We start from the raw sequence: 14846 nt of genomic DNA, 5'->3' as shown, positions 1-14846 counted from the left end.
TGATTATTAATTTGTAACAATTATTTTCAGGTAAATTGAGTTAAAATAAGTTAAACTAGCTCTAATTGTTAGAAGAACTAGTGGAGGTCAAGTTGTGGAAGTGAAACCTCAACCACAAATAGTGATAAACCAGTTAACTGATCAATCAACCCAAAATAATTGTTGCGTGTAGATAATTCGAGTTTCCTAGTTGATATGGAAATTCCAAGAAATTTTACCATCCATTGTAGATAATTCCAATGTGTACAGGTGGTGCATGTAGTTAGTGGAAAGACCTAGAGGAATTACGCAATTCAATAGAGAGAATTTCCTAAATAATAGGGGCTAGTTTCCTCAAGGAATAATGAAAAGAAATAGGATCTTGGGGGGCTTTAAAATTGGCTAAGTTTTGGATAGGTTCAGTCAGTCAAAAAGAGGGATAGACAATACACTTACGGGGTGTGCTCAGGCTTGAGAAAGCATATGTATTTCATCTCTATTCTCTAATTAATGCAATACATGTAGGAAGGGGTATTTAGAAATTGCTTTGTCCTAGATAAATCTTTGTGCATGTGTTATGTTTCCTTTTGCATGTCTAATATTTGTATTCTAGATTGTGAATTAACTTTTGCAGATCAGTAAAGTAGCTTCAATTCTTGTGATTTAGTAAATTACATGAGAAATTTTGAATCTACGCATTACTTTCTATACAACGGGTATCATGAGTCCTTGAAGATGAGTCCATTTGAGGCTCTTTATAGGAAAAATTGTAATACCCTTATTAATTGGAACGATCCAGTGAATAGGGTAATTATTGGACCGGATATGTTAGCAAAGATGGAATGGGAAATGCAGGTTATCAAAAGGAATCTAAAGGCAGCATAGGACATGCATAAGAGTTATGCAGATCAACACAGGGTGTTTAAGGAGTTCTAAGTTGGGGATCACGTGTACTTGTGCATCGAGACCAAGAAGAGATCCTTGAGGATTGGGTCATGTGCCAAGATGTCACCTTGCTATTGTGGGCATTTTGAGATCCTTGAGAAGATTGGACTTGTGACCTACAAACTTGCACTGCCTCCGTAAGTGAAATTCCATGATGCTTTCCATGTTTCATTACGTAAGACATATATCTATGATGTTATTCATGTGATTGGCTAGCTTGTATTGTAGGTGGAACCAAAGGGAGAATTATAGCTAGAAACATAACGCATATTGTAGTGGAAACAACTCATGATCCAAAATAGAGCAATCGAGTAGGTTAAAGTGCAATGGAAGCACTTTGGGCTCGATGAAGCTACATGGGAGATGACTAATCAGATGCAGGCTTTATATCCTTCATTTTTTTTAGTGTGAGAAAATGATTTTTTGGTGTATGTATATGTATATATGTGGATTTTATTGTAAATACCACAATGAGCTGTGTTATAAAGCTCCAATAAGCGGTATGGTTGTCATATTGTCATGTTTGCATGTTGTCTTTTCTTTTCAGCAAGATGTTCATTGTAAATACTGCACCGAGCTGAGTTATAAATCTCCATGGGAAGTATGTTTTGGTTTTAAGTATTCTTGCTAGTGATAGGTGTTATAGAACATTGAGGATGGTGTTACCCTAAGGGGGAGGGGTCTGTAACAACCCCAAGTTGAAAGTTCATGTAATAAAGTTAATAAAGGAAAAAATAAAACCAAGGTCATGGGAAACGTATTCCAAGCTAAATGTTGGGAAAAACATAGTGATGGAGTATCACTTGTGATTAATAAATGCCTATGGAAATTTACAGAGGCATTTGCAAATGAAAAGTGGCATTAATTGGAATTTATTTATGAAAATAATGCAAATTAGGAGAAAATGAAGGTGAAAGGTCACATTTTTGCATGTGAGGAAAACTGAAGGAAAATTAGAGGAAAATGAAGCAAATAGAGGACTTAATGATAAAAATGCTTTAGAGGATTAGTTCACAACCTTTTTTCAAATCAGTTTTGGAGATCTCTTCTATTCTCTCATTCTCTCACACTGTTGCACACTTTTAGAAATCTTGGAGAATTCCTGGAGCACTTTGGCACACATTGGATTTGGAGAAAGAAGGAAAAGGGAAGCAGGAAAGCGCAAGGGGATATTTAGATTAGCATCTAAAAATCGATTGTTTTGTAGGTAACATGTTTCTTGTGTGATTTCCTTGTTTATTTATGGATGCATGGTGTATACATGTGATTTTCTAGTTATGTGATGTGATTAGCATGGAGGATTTCCTGGATTGGAAGTGGATTTAACCCTGCCTTGCCATATCCTAAATAACTATGGTGTTTTGGGTTTCCCACTTGATTGTTTTTTGATTGGTGCTCATAATTCCTTATGGCTATGGGTTTGGACAAACACTCCGGAAGCCCTGAAACAACTTCGGTGGAGTTACTAGTCCTGGATCCTAGGTTGGGACACATGCTTTGGAGCCCTTGGTGGGTTGAGTTACTAGCCCCTAGAGATGGGTTAGAGAAATTCTTTGGAAGCCTAGGAAGTTTGTGGGTTGAGTTACTAGTTCCTGGAGCCTTGGCCAACTTGCGTAGGGATCGATCTAGTTGGTGTTAGTGATGTACGATTATAAAGGTGGAATCACTGTGGTTGAGGGTTGAGGTGGTTTGGCCTCTAGAAGCCATTGTTTTGTTTTGTCTTAGTCGATTCCATGAGATCCCACATTCATGCTTGGAATATGGCACGAGGGCGATTGGTTGAAAGAGAGATTTGGTTCAGCCCAGTCTATGGTCGGGTGGTATGTGGAAGACCCTAACTTGGTTGTTATTTTCATATATTGATAAGAGTTGTTCTCCTACTCCGATTTATGTATACTTGTAGTGTTTATATTGGTTATATTATAGCTGAGTTATGATGATTCCTATGTTGGTTAGTTTTTTGGTTATATGTTGGCTATATGATGTGTACCATATGTGGATCTTGTCGTGAATTGTTTAATTATTTCTCAACTAATGAATGTATGGACTAATAAGTGTTTTTGCAGCTATGTGGAGAGGGTATAGATCCTTATTGATGATTCTCTAGTGTGCTCACTGAATTAGTGAACATATACGTATTTATAACCTACAGGTACTATGTACACAAAGTGTTTGTATACATGAGTAATTTAGACCTCCAACTTCTTAGGGTTGTAACTTTGGCATACAATCTCCATTTGAATATCATAATACATCATTTTGAAGATCTCCACAAGGAGGTTGAGAAAAAATTTGTGGAATACGTTTTTGTGATTTTCCGGTTTTTCTGTTTAGCCTGAAAATAACGTTTAGGCCCTCAAAACAACCTCGAAAGTTTAGAACCTGAAAAACAACCAAAAATAGAAATTTATGTTAAATTTAAGGATACGAAACTAAAAAGAAATAGTGTTGTGTCAAGTTAGGATGCTAACAATGCAATCATGTTTCCCTGGGTGCTTGCAGTCAGTTCTGGGCATGTAGACCCCATTCTCAATAAGTGCATCTTAGAGATCAGGTCTCGCATAGTAACTCTTGTCTCATGTATACCCTGGTGAGCATATTAAATTGGGTAAATATGGGGTGAGGTGGTTACAGGGTGGTATCAGAGCTTCCAGGTTCAAACACTTGGACTGGATGGTCTAGGTGTGATTGTTGCATATGCATGTTAGTTGTTGATATGTTAGTTATGCATGCGTTGTGATGGTCATTGTTGAGGTTGACGATGCTGATATTGAGACAATTGATATGTTGATAAATTATAGAGACGAGATAACCTCCCCTGAACTTCACTAAACTATGTTTAATCATGTTTATATTTGGTTTCTGTCACACTGTATGCTTTCAAGAATAATATCATAGACTACAAGCATAATGGTGGACTACAACTCATGTGACTCTCCTTACAATGTTAGAAAATAATTAACGAAGCAATGAAACACAAACACAGAAACACATAAAAAAAGAGAGGCACAGATATATGTGGTTCACCCAATTTGGGCTATGTCCATGGAGAAACAACCAATACTTCTTTTCATATTATATAGCAAAATGAAGAGACACAACCTACAATAGATCCATTGTAATTTCTTCTTCACTCTCACACAGTCCCCTCTCCCTTTCCCGCTCAGAATAATAATACATGTTATAGCAGACTAATCCTTATTTCAAACAAGAAGAATCTCCCTAGATTTCCAAAAAAACTAGTAACAAACATCAAAATAATTTCTACCTTTCCTTAGTCTATAACTAAAACATGAAACATGTAGTACATGAAGAATCACTTACCTATTAGCGAAGTTCTTGTAGAATTTCTTTCAATGCTTTCCACAACCAACTTTTCCTCAAAGCCTTAGAGGCTTTCCCAATTCTTTCCACAACTTCTCCATGATGCTCCAAAATAGATATGCACAGAAAAAATTCAAAGGGATCAAATCTTCTTGCATATAAAATCAAAGGTAAATGAAATCCCTAACTTAACATACTGTTAGTGTCGGTATCTTCATCCCTCCGTCAGAGATCAAATTCTCTTATTACATTGCATATTAGGTGTCTCACTTAGTCAGCTGCATTCCATTAGGAGCATGGATCATCTGATGGTAGTGGCTTGTTGTACATTTTCGCTCATGTCCTTTACCTGCTGGCCCATTTCCATTCATCAAGATCATCTACAGTCACTTTTTGTCTTTAAATTTTCAAGAGTCATTTCTAGGGTTTCAGTTTCATTAGGTCTAGGGTTTCATCAAAAAGGTCTTCAAAATGTCCAATAGTAGCCAGCAGGTGCATGAGGAGGTTGAATAAAGTTCCAATACCAATAAAATTCACAATCTCATGCTCATAAATGTATTTTTCCTCAAAACCCTGTTTTGAGGAAAACAGAGTATTTTAGGTTTTTGTTGTATAAATTCATGTAATTTCATTTCTCTTATATGTAAATCACTTTAGTGGCACCCCTGGTCTCCTTGCCAAGCTTCAGCAGCTCCATCCCCTACAAGGCAAACAAAAAATCAAGTCATTTAGTTCATCAAAGGCATAAATAAAATAAATTGCCCAAAAACAGAGTTGAAAAAGTAAGTCACATTGCAAACATTATAAAAGTGGGTTTTATGAAGGGAAAATCATAAGCTCTTGTATATAAATCATTTTTACAATTCAAAAAGCTCATTGGCACTCAAAGAAGAAAGATTGAGCAAAGTGAAGGTCGTGATTGGAGAAAGAAGAAAAATCGCAGCAAAGAGTTTAGGTTTTGGAGGCGCGGCACATTAGGTTTGAGGCGCGGCACATACAAGTGGTGCGGCGCATTGGGTCGCCCTCCATAGTGTTAAATTTATACTGGCGCAATGCATACAGGAGGCGCGGCACGTTGGGTTTGTGGCACGGCGCATAGAGCTTCTAAGCCCAATTTCATCATTAACTCCCTCAAATTGCCAAAATTGCTCAAGTCTTCTAGTGTGCAAGTAAGTCAAGCCCTTTTCCTTGCTAGTCGAAGAGGTTTTCTTAAATATTTATGGTGGTTGTGTGAAAAAACTGAAACCCTACTCCCTTGTAATCTCAAAAAACGATTGCCTAGGGTTTTCATTTGTCATTTTGCTGCCAAGTTCACTCCACCACTCCCTCACTTTTGATCCCTCCATTTGTTTCCCAGTTTCATCCACTCATTCCCTAACTTCCATATTCTTAAAACAAAAATTCATTCACCCCTATCCCCAATTCTTATTTTCCCAAATCCTAACTACAAAATCCCCAAACACTAATTGTTGTCCCTAAGCTTACACACTATCCCCTAAACTCCCTATTTCCCAAAAAAAAACCTATCATAATATTCCCAAAACCCCTCATACCCTCTCCCTCCACAGTCCCTCATACATTCTTACCCTTGGTGGAAGAAAACTAAAATCGCCAAATCTCTTCATACTCATCAAGAAAATTCACACATTAGCAAGCATGGAATCTAATCCTTCATATGACCGAGATGAAGAGACACACAATAACTCTCCTACAGAAGTGCATGCGCCAAGGAGACCTCACAAGGGTGGCAAACATATATGAGAAGAGCCTACTTCACTCGCTGAGCTGCAGGCCTACCCTCTTGCTATCACATGCTTCCAACACCAATCATGTTATCAGTTCTGTGAGATGGTTGCTAGAGTCCAGTATCATCATGAGTTAGCTCGGTTTTTTGTGCTTCATTTACATAATGGCCATGCCACTCTAGCTGGTGTGACATTCACCTCGACATCGGAGTCTATTTCTCTAGCAACCAGCATTCCTAATGTCAGAGAGCAGTGGAATAAAAGGCAGTAGATTGACAGGGAACATTATGAACCATACATCAAGCCTGGTTATTTGAGGCAACTCAACAGAGTTTTTCCCTTTTGGTACCTGAAAGACTCATATGCTCCCTTGATGAAACTCATAATTAAGTATTTCAGCTGTGAGGGCCGGTTTTCTCACCTATATGCTTATCATATCAGATTGTTGATGCACTTTGCTAGGGTGAGAATGATGAATCTCCCCTACTTCATGTGCCGAAATATTGAGAACATGACCACCCTAGTACAACAGAAGACTCCTCAACAGCATTTTAACAGTATACCATTTTGCACTCATCAAAATTGTGGTCATGCATTAGCTTGGTTTGTAGGGCATCTCATGGGAGGATTTCATTTCTCATGAGTTCTTCACAGTTCCTCAGGTACCTCCAGAGACTTTTCATGGGACAGGTGGACCTTCTCATTAGAGGTTGACCCCTTCACTCTCTCGTGGTACAATCCTCTTCCCGCTGAGCCCTCACTTTTCCACCGGTCAACAAAAACAAGATATAGGACTGATGCCATTCATCAGTTCATCATATCAAATCAAAAATAACTTTATTTTCCGTATACTCTCCCTAGTACCGGTTGCTATTCGTAGATCTCATTAGAGAAGTAATTATGCTTGCTTGCCTTATGACTTGCCTTCAAGAAAAAGTCACGTCTGGTCTGGTGAGTTGTTAGACACAAAAGCTGTAAGAGCATTACTCGAGCAAGAGTCCGGAGCTTCTACTAGCAACAGACTACCACAAAAAGGAGTTCAGAAAGGAGAAGTGAAAATGGTGTCAGCTTCTAAGGTGAATCATACGCAAAAGCAAGCAACCTATGCTCAACCAGCTGTGACTCAGCCAAGGAGGGTCATGAGACATAGACCGCTAGTGTGTTGGTGTTTGTCACCTATCAAAAGGGCACTAGACGGTTGTTTGCAGCAGCAAAGCGAGTATTATCTCCACTAGGGGTGGAAGGGGTCTCACTTCCTTCTCCAGCACAGCAGGTTTTGAATAAGGGCAGGAGGCCATTACATGATGAGGGTCCTTCAGGTGTGCAGGAGACCAATTTCATTCTCATTCAAGACGATGACACAAATTTGGGCCCACAAAGCTCAAAGCTCAAGGAGGTCATCCAAGAGCAACAGGAAGACATCAATGCTTTGTCCCTCAACTTGGAAAGAGCTAAGTGGATAATAAAGTACCTGGAGCAAAGAAACAAGCAACTAGAGGATCAAAAAACCATAATGGAGCTTAGAAACATACGAGAAAACCGGCAAGTTGCCAAAAGGAGAAAAGTCAAGTTCACAACACTTGAGCAAGAAATCAATGCTGATCGTGAGTATTGGTTGGAAAGGACTAATATCCACTTGGAGAGGATGCTAGAGAAGGCCATCAATGAGAAGAATATGTTGAGAAACATGGCATATCACTATTTGTCAAGGAATATGGTGTGCCAAGCTAGAATTAGGAACTTGAAGGCCAAGTTGAAGAAGAGATCGAGGAGGAAAAAAGTGCAAGATAAACTTCAGATCTTGGTTGAGGCTTCCTTAGTCCAACAGAGCACTTGATTTAGAACACTTAGCCCAAATTTCAAAAAAATTGGGGCACTTTTTGCATTTTTGAAATTTTTGGGCTAAAACATAGAATTTTTTGCCCAATGCGCCACGCCACCTGGTGCTCGCTTTTGATGGAGGCCTCCAAATGAAAAAAACTCAGCATCTTTAGATTTTTCTTGGAAAAATATGCATGCCTACCAATGGCCAAAAAATTTTGACAGGCTTTGAGCCCCCAAAAAGGTCAAAAACACCCAAAAAATGACCTTACTGCCCCTATTTTGACACACAGGAAGCAGTGTTGGGAGAACTAAGTTTTGGAGGGACAAATGGAGGCCAAATTAAAAAATTCCACTTTTTCTGGAAAGTAGACAGATAGAACTTTCCAACAAGCACACTTGGAGAAAATTTGGACACTGTGAAGGCCACCAAAAGTGGCTGCAAACAAGCGCTATGCATAGAGAAATCAGCGCGGTGCATTGGGGAAATTTTGCTCAGTTTGACCAAGTAAACTCTATTTTTCGCCTAACTTCTTGACAATTTGACTTTTCTATTTCTTAATGTCAAACTTATTATGTAATTTAATGTAAATTGATGGATCTTGATGTAATTATGTCAAATTTTCACTCATGGAGGTAGATTCATCTATCAAAAAGTAGTTTGTAACTGAATGAATCAGTGCCCTAGTTTCTAGAGGCAAGCTATTCCACTGCATAATTTGTAGTTCCCAGTTTAGAATTATTTGGAACAGCTCTTGAACTCATGAGCTCGACCCCTGGAGGCTAGGATGAGTTGTTTTTTGCCTATATCTTTTGATTTTTCAATCATTAGCATGGTTGGACTTTGGAGAAAGCTTGGAGTTTCATTGTATACATTTTCTCAGCAGTTTTGGCTAAGGAATAGACCAGGGTTTGCAGCACTCTATGGGATTCATGTCGCATGTTCCTTTGATATTGTGTTTCCTTATGTACATGTAAGTTTATATGTGTTTTATGTATGCCATTATCTCTCTTTCTTCTTCTTAACTAAAACAAACAAGGATAAAGGTAGAATCCATTGAAATTGTAGTGCTCTACCTAGGGTTTGCTTAGTTATTGATGTTTTCAGCTATTTGAAGAGGATCCCTGAGGTTTTCTTGCCCTCTTCAACCCCTCACCGGTCTAAATATATCTATTTCATTCAATTTAAAGTATCAAATCACTTGCCTACCTTGCCCCATTGAGACCTCTGCAAAACTGAGCCTCATTCCCAAGACCCAAAATTTGCCTTTCCATTTGAGCCAACAAAACATCTTTAAATTCAATCAAACTCTTTTGCACACATACCTAGCCTAAGATTAGTATTCATATCCATCATCTCAAGCCCTCATTGATCATATTTTGCTGAGATTGACAAGGAGAGAGCCCTCTCTCGACCTGGTAGGGCTAGCTACTAGGTTAAGCATGGTTTGATGTTACCATAGATCTTGCCTTTCTCAGCGTAAGGTAGATTTAGGCACTAACATAGTGGCGACCATACTGGGGAATAAATTTTTTGTTTGTTAGTGTTATTCATTTTATAAACTACAGACGGAGTCTAAAGATTAGCCAAGTATCCTTCAAAATGCTTTTGCTTTGCATTAGCACAAGTAGATAAAGGCTACTTCAGTCAATCTCCGGTCTCGTCTTATAGATGGAATATCTAACTTGCAAATTACCCCAGTACATTTGAGAATTCTAATCTTTTGGATGATAAGTTTAGAGTTTGATAGGCTGAACAAGTTGATAATGTCCATTTGATTTCTTGGAAATAATAACACACTAGCTTCCAAAAGATATACCAGAGCAAATCCGGATCTTGATCCACCTCCTATGTACGAAAATCCCAATCTTATTCCGAGAATCCTTCGCCAAGAAAGTTTTGTGAATCCCGTGTTCAAATCTTATTCATGTCCTATTGTTTTTGAGTATCTTGAAGATCTTGAGTTTGATGAACAATTTGAGTTGTCTTTGTTTGAAACCAAATCTGAAAGTGTTGCTGGTTCTACTGCCTTAAATCCAGAGTTTGTTAAAGATCTTGAAACTGAAACGGCCAATAAATCAACTGACGACTATATCTTGAAACAACTCCAAACTTCAATTGTGGCTTCAAATATCGCTGATTTCTTAGAGTCTGCATTTGCAACCCTTGGTTCCTCCGCAATTGCATCTAGCTCCGGAATTCTTACCGAAACTCCCTTCATTCCCACCATTCCCGTGTAGCCTTCTACCTCTGATAAAAAATTTGCAGCGGTCTCACCTCCGTCCACTCCTTCTACCCCTCAAACATCCAAAATTTCTTCACCACCATAACCACCTCATACACCCCATACATCAGCTGCGCCCACTCCCCCAACATCCCCAAGACCGATTGAAAATCCACCAAAAGCAATGGCTGCTTGATTTGCACCCCTTGTGCTGCCTCAAAATTTGGATGATATGCCCACCGATTATCAAAGCAAAATTCCATTGTTTGATGGCACTCCTCACGGTGTTACAACTTAGCAACATGTGGATAGGATGACAGATTTCTTCGACCTTCATGAGATTGATGTCGAAAATGTGACAATGAGACTGTTTGTACAAACCTTTGGTGGTGAAGTGAGGAAGTGGTTCAGAGCTTTGCCGGCTGCAAGTATCACTACATTGACTTATCTTCATAGACAATTCTTGGATCGCTAGGAAGTGAAGAAAAATCTTCTTTAGATCCTTTTCGAATATGAGAACATCAAGCAGAATGTTGGTGAGTCTGTTCAAGATTATTGTATTAGATTCAATTTTGTTTATAATGCAATTCCTGATCATATAAAGCCACCTATGGGGCTGGCTTCGATTAAGTTTCCGGATGGTTTCGATCCTGATATGGCTTATCAATTAAGAGAAAGGGATCCGGCCACTTTGGAAGACAAACAAAAAATTGCAGTCAGCGTTGAAGCTAATTTACTTGCCAAGAGAGCTAGAACAAAGGCTGAAAAGAAGGTAATAATGAAGGAAGAGGTTTCCACTTTAGATCAAGTGCTCCGGAAGATGGAGAAGATGTTTGACAGATTGACAATTGACAAGCCTGAACCACAAGTCATAAATCCCAACTTTCGTGGTCAGCAGCAACCACAATTTAGAATAAAGTAAAGAGAGCATCGAGCACAAGACCAAGCAGTGCAGCAACAGGTAAAGACACCCTTACAGCAGAATTTTGTACATGGTCCGGAATCAGACGATGAGGAGAACGTAATTGGAGAAGAGAATCATTTCTTTACACCCGATGATATGCCAATTTTTATTACTGAAGATGAGGAGTATTCCGAGAATTCAGCTGTACAAAGGGACGAAAATTTCATCTTGGCAAATGAAACAGTTCTTGAGGAGGAGTCCGATGAATATCAAAGAGGATACATGAATGCTTTGTCAACCCAGCAACAACAATATTCACTCAAAAGTAGAGATGTGCCCATAAATCCAATTCAGAAAAGGAAGGAGATAATAGCACCAAAGAATGATCCTCCCATTGTGCAGAAAAAGGGAAAAGAGACAGCTGATCCTACCACCAACAAAATGCCATCAGCAAATGAAAGATCCAATCAGCCAAGTGTATCAAAGGAGAAAGCTGAAAAGAAGGATGTTTCAGTGAAAGAGGTAGAAAAGATTTCAGTTTTTAACTTAGAAAATGAAATTGCTAAGTTAAAAGTATCTATTCCTTTGACTGAGTTGATGAAGAACAACAACTACAAAGGTCAGGTATCTAAGATTTTGAATTTGGATCCCTCATCTGATATGGTGAAAATGGAGGATGATAGACCTAAGTTGATTTTTGGTCCAGCATTGAAAGGTCAGTCTCAAGATAGTGATGTAGCTCCTTTTTACATCAGCCTTAGGGTGCATGACTATGTATTACGCAATGCTATGTTTGATTCCGGAACCTCACATAACCTCATGCCTAAGGCCATCATGGAGAAATTGGGATTAGATATCACTAGAAAGTATCATGACCTCTATTTCTTTGATTCTGGTAGAGTAAGATGCATTGGTCTTATCAAAGATTTGGTGGTCAGTTTGGATCAGATTCCAACTAAAAATGTTTTGATGGATGTGGTCGTGGCGGATATACCTCCTAGATTTGGCAAGCTTCTTTCCAGATCTTGGGGAGCAAATATTAAAGGGACAATGCAGCTTGATTTCTCCTATGCTATCATTCTCGTGTTTGGTCAAATGAGAAAATTATACAGGGAGCAAAAGATGAAGTACATGATCACTAGCAAGGAGAAACCAGTAAATCATCCAATCAACTATGTACATGTAGATTTAGAATCATTTGTTTTGTATTCAGATAGCTTTAATGATGTAAATATCCAAGTAGTAGAAGTAGAAGTCATTCCGGAGATCACTGAAAATTTTAGAGAGGTCTTAAAGCAAGAAAGACAAAGACTTGATAGTATCGCTGAGCAATCAGCTTTCTGACAGAAACAACATATTGATGGACAGCAAGAAAAAGTAACAGAGTAAATAGAATTTCAGCGTTTGGAAGAGGACGAAGTAGGCCTATGGAGCATGGATTTTGATAGTGCGGTAGGAAGGGAAGGTGCTGGAATTGGCATTTGGATACGCAGCCCTGTTTTCACCCCAAACAAAGTGCCAAGAAATGTAAGGGTCTGTTCTTATAAACTAGCTTTTGAATATTTAAATAAGGAGGCTGAATATGAGGCTTTAATTGCTAGTTTGAAAATTCTTAGAAAGTTGAATGCTAAAATGATTTCAGTGTATGGCGACTTTGAGTTAGTTATCGAGCAAGTGAAAAGAGAATACCAAGCTAAGCATCCTCGAATGCAGGCCTACAGCAATGCGGTATTAGACATCTTGAGAGTATTTTCAAACTACACTTTGACATGTGTCCCTCGTGTTCAAAATGTCATTGCAGATTCACTTGCAATAGCAGCAAGTAATTTGAAAATTCTGATGAATTCAAACAACAAGTTTGAGATTCATGTGAAACATTGCCTAGTTGTTCTCGAAAATCAAAGGTATTGGCAAGTGTTTCAAGATGATGAAGAGATCGATGAATTTCTGCAAAATGAAGATAAATTCAAAGACACTTCTATTGATGTGGAGTATGATGATGGTGAGGCGGATATAGAAGTCAATCAAATGGAAGTTTTGTAGCTGAAGGACAACATCATTCCTAAAGGTCTAATACCTTTAGAGGAGTTGTTCGATCAGGATGATGTGGCCCGAAAACCGAGCTTGCTGCCAACCGAGAAAGGAGTTGAGGATGTGAACATTGGATCAGCTGAAAATCTTGAAATGGTGAAGTTATCAAAGGCATTGCCTCCATAGGTAAAAGAAAAGTATATCAATTTACTATCTTCTTTTACTGATGTATTTGCTTGGGATTATTCAAATTTGAAGGCATGTGACACAAGCATCATTCAGCATATCATCCCGATCAAGCCAAATCAAAAGCCTTTTCATCAGAAGCTAAGAAGAATAAATCCAAAGTTGCTGCCCTCAATTGAGAAGGAAGTGAATCGGTTGTACAAAGTAGGTATCATTGTTCCCATAAGATTTTCCGATTGGATTTCTAATTTGGTGCCCATGCGCAAGAAAACAAGTGAGATTCGGTTATGTATTGATTTTAGAAATCTGAATAAAGTATCTTTGAAAGATAACTATCCATTGCCCAAGATGGATCACATACTTTAGAGGGTATTTGGGGCTTCCTGCATGTCGCTACTTGATGGGTATTCCGGGTATAACCAAATTCTGATCCATCAGGATGACAGAGACAAAATAGCGTTCACCACTACGTGGGGAACTTTTCACTATGCAAAGATGCCTTTTGGATTTAAAAATGCTGGTGCAACCTTTCAGCGGGCGATGGATATTGCATTTGCTAATGAAAAAGATGTTTTTATAGTTGTTTATCTTGATGATTTGACAGTTTTCTCTAACTCAGATGAAGAGCACCTCTATCATCTGAAAATTGTATTTCAGCGTTGTAGAAAGTATGGTATATCTCTCAATCCAAAGAAAAGTCTGTTTGCCATGGATGAAGGCAAGCTTCTCGGTCATATCATATCAAAGGAGGGCATCCACATCGATCCAGCTCGGGTGGAAGCCATTCAAAAGATTGATTTTCCACGAAGTAAGAAAGAAATACAATCATTCAATGGTAAGATGGATTTCTTACGTCGCTTTGTGCCCAATCTTACTAAACATTTAAGGGAAATCACAAACATGCTCAAAAAAGATAGTGTAGTGAAGTGGACTGAGGAAGCAATTAAGTATTTCAATTTAGTGAAATTGGCCCTTTCTTCCACTCTAGTTTTGATCAGCCCGAACTATACTCAAGATTTCATTTTGTTTTCATTTGCCTTGGATCACACTATGGCAGCAGTCTTGATGCAGAAAAGAGACCAGCTTGAGAAACCAATTGCATTTTTCAGCAGGACCATAAGGGATGCGGCATTAAAGTACAATATTATTGAAAAACAGGCCCTTGCTTTGGTAAAGGCATTGAAAGATTTTCGGGTTTATATTCTGCATTCTCACATCCTTGCTTATGTCCCTAATACTGTTGTTAAAGATGTCTTAGTGCAAACAGATCCAGAGGGAAAAAGAGGAAAATGGATTGCTTCCTTGTTGGAATATGACGTGGAGATCAAACCAACAAAGGTCATCAAAGGAGAGGGGCTGGCTAAGCTAATGGCTGAGTCAAATTTGCATGACTTGTACATCAATCTCATTGCTGCTATGTCCAAGGAAGATGAAGAAATTCTGCCCGCTCAAGCATCAAAAAATTTTCTTCTTTCTCCTTAGTATTCGGACATTGTTTATGTACTCCAAAATGTGTCATCACCACCTAGAATGGCTAAGAACAAAAGTAGGACCCTGAAATTGAAGGCTTCCAAGTTCTGTATCATGAATAATGCACTCTATTAGAAAGATCCCGATGGTGTCTTGCTCAATTGTTTGGTTGAAGAAGAGGCAAAATAGGTTATGGAAGACTTTCACAAGGGAGAT

This window comes from Pinus tabuliformis, chromosome 6, assembly GCF_031772625.1.
Source record: "Pinus tabuliformis cultivar Carrire ecotype Pingquan chromosome 6, CPIR1, whole genome shotgun sequence".
NCBI lineage: Eukaryota > Viridiplantae > Streptophyta > Pinopsida > Pinales > Pinaceae > Pinus > Pinus tabuliformis.
Note: the sequence above shows the minus strand (reverse complement) of the source record.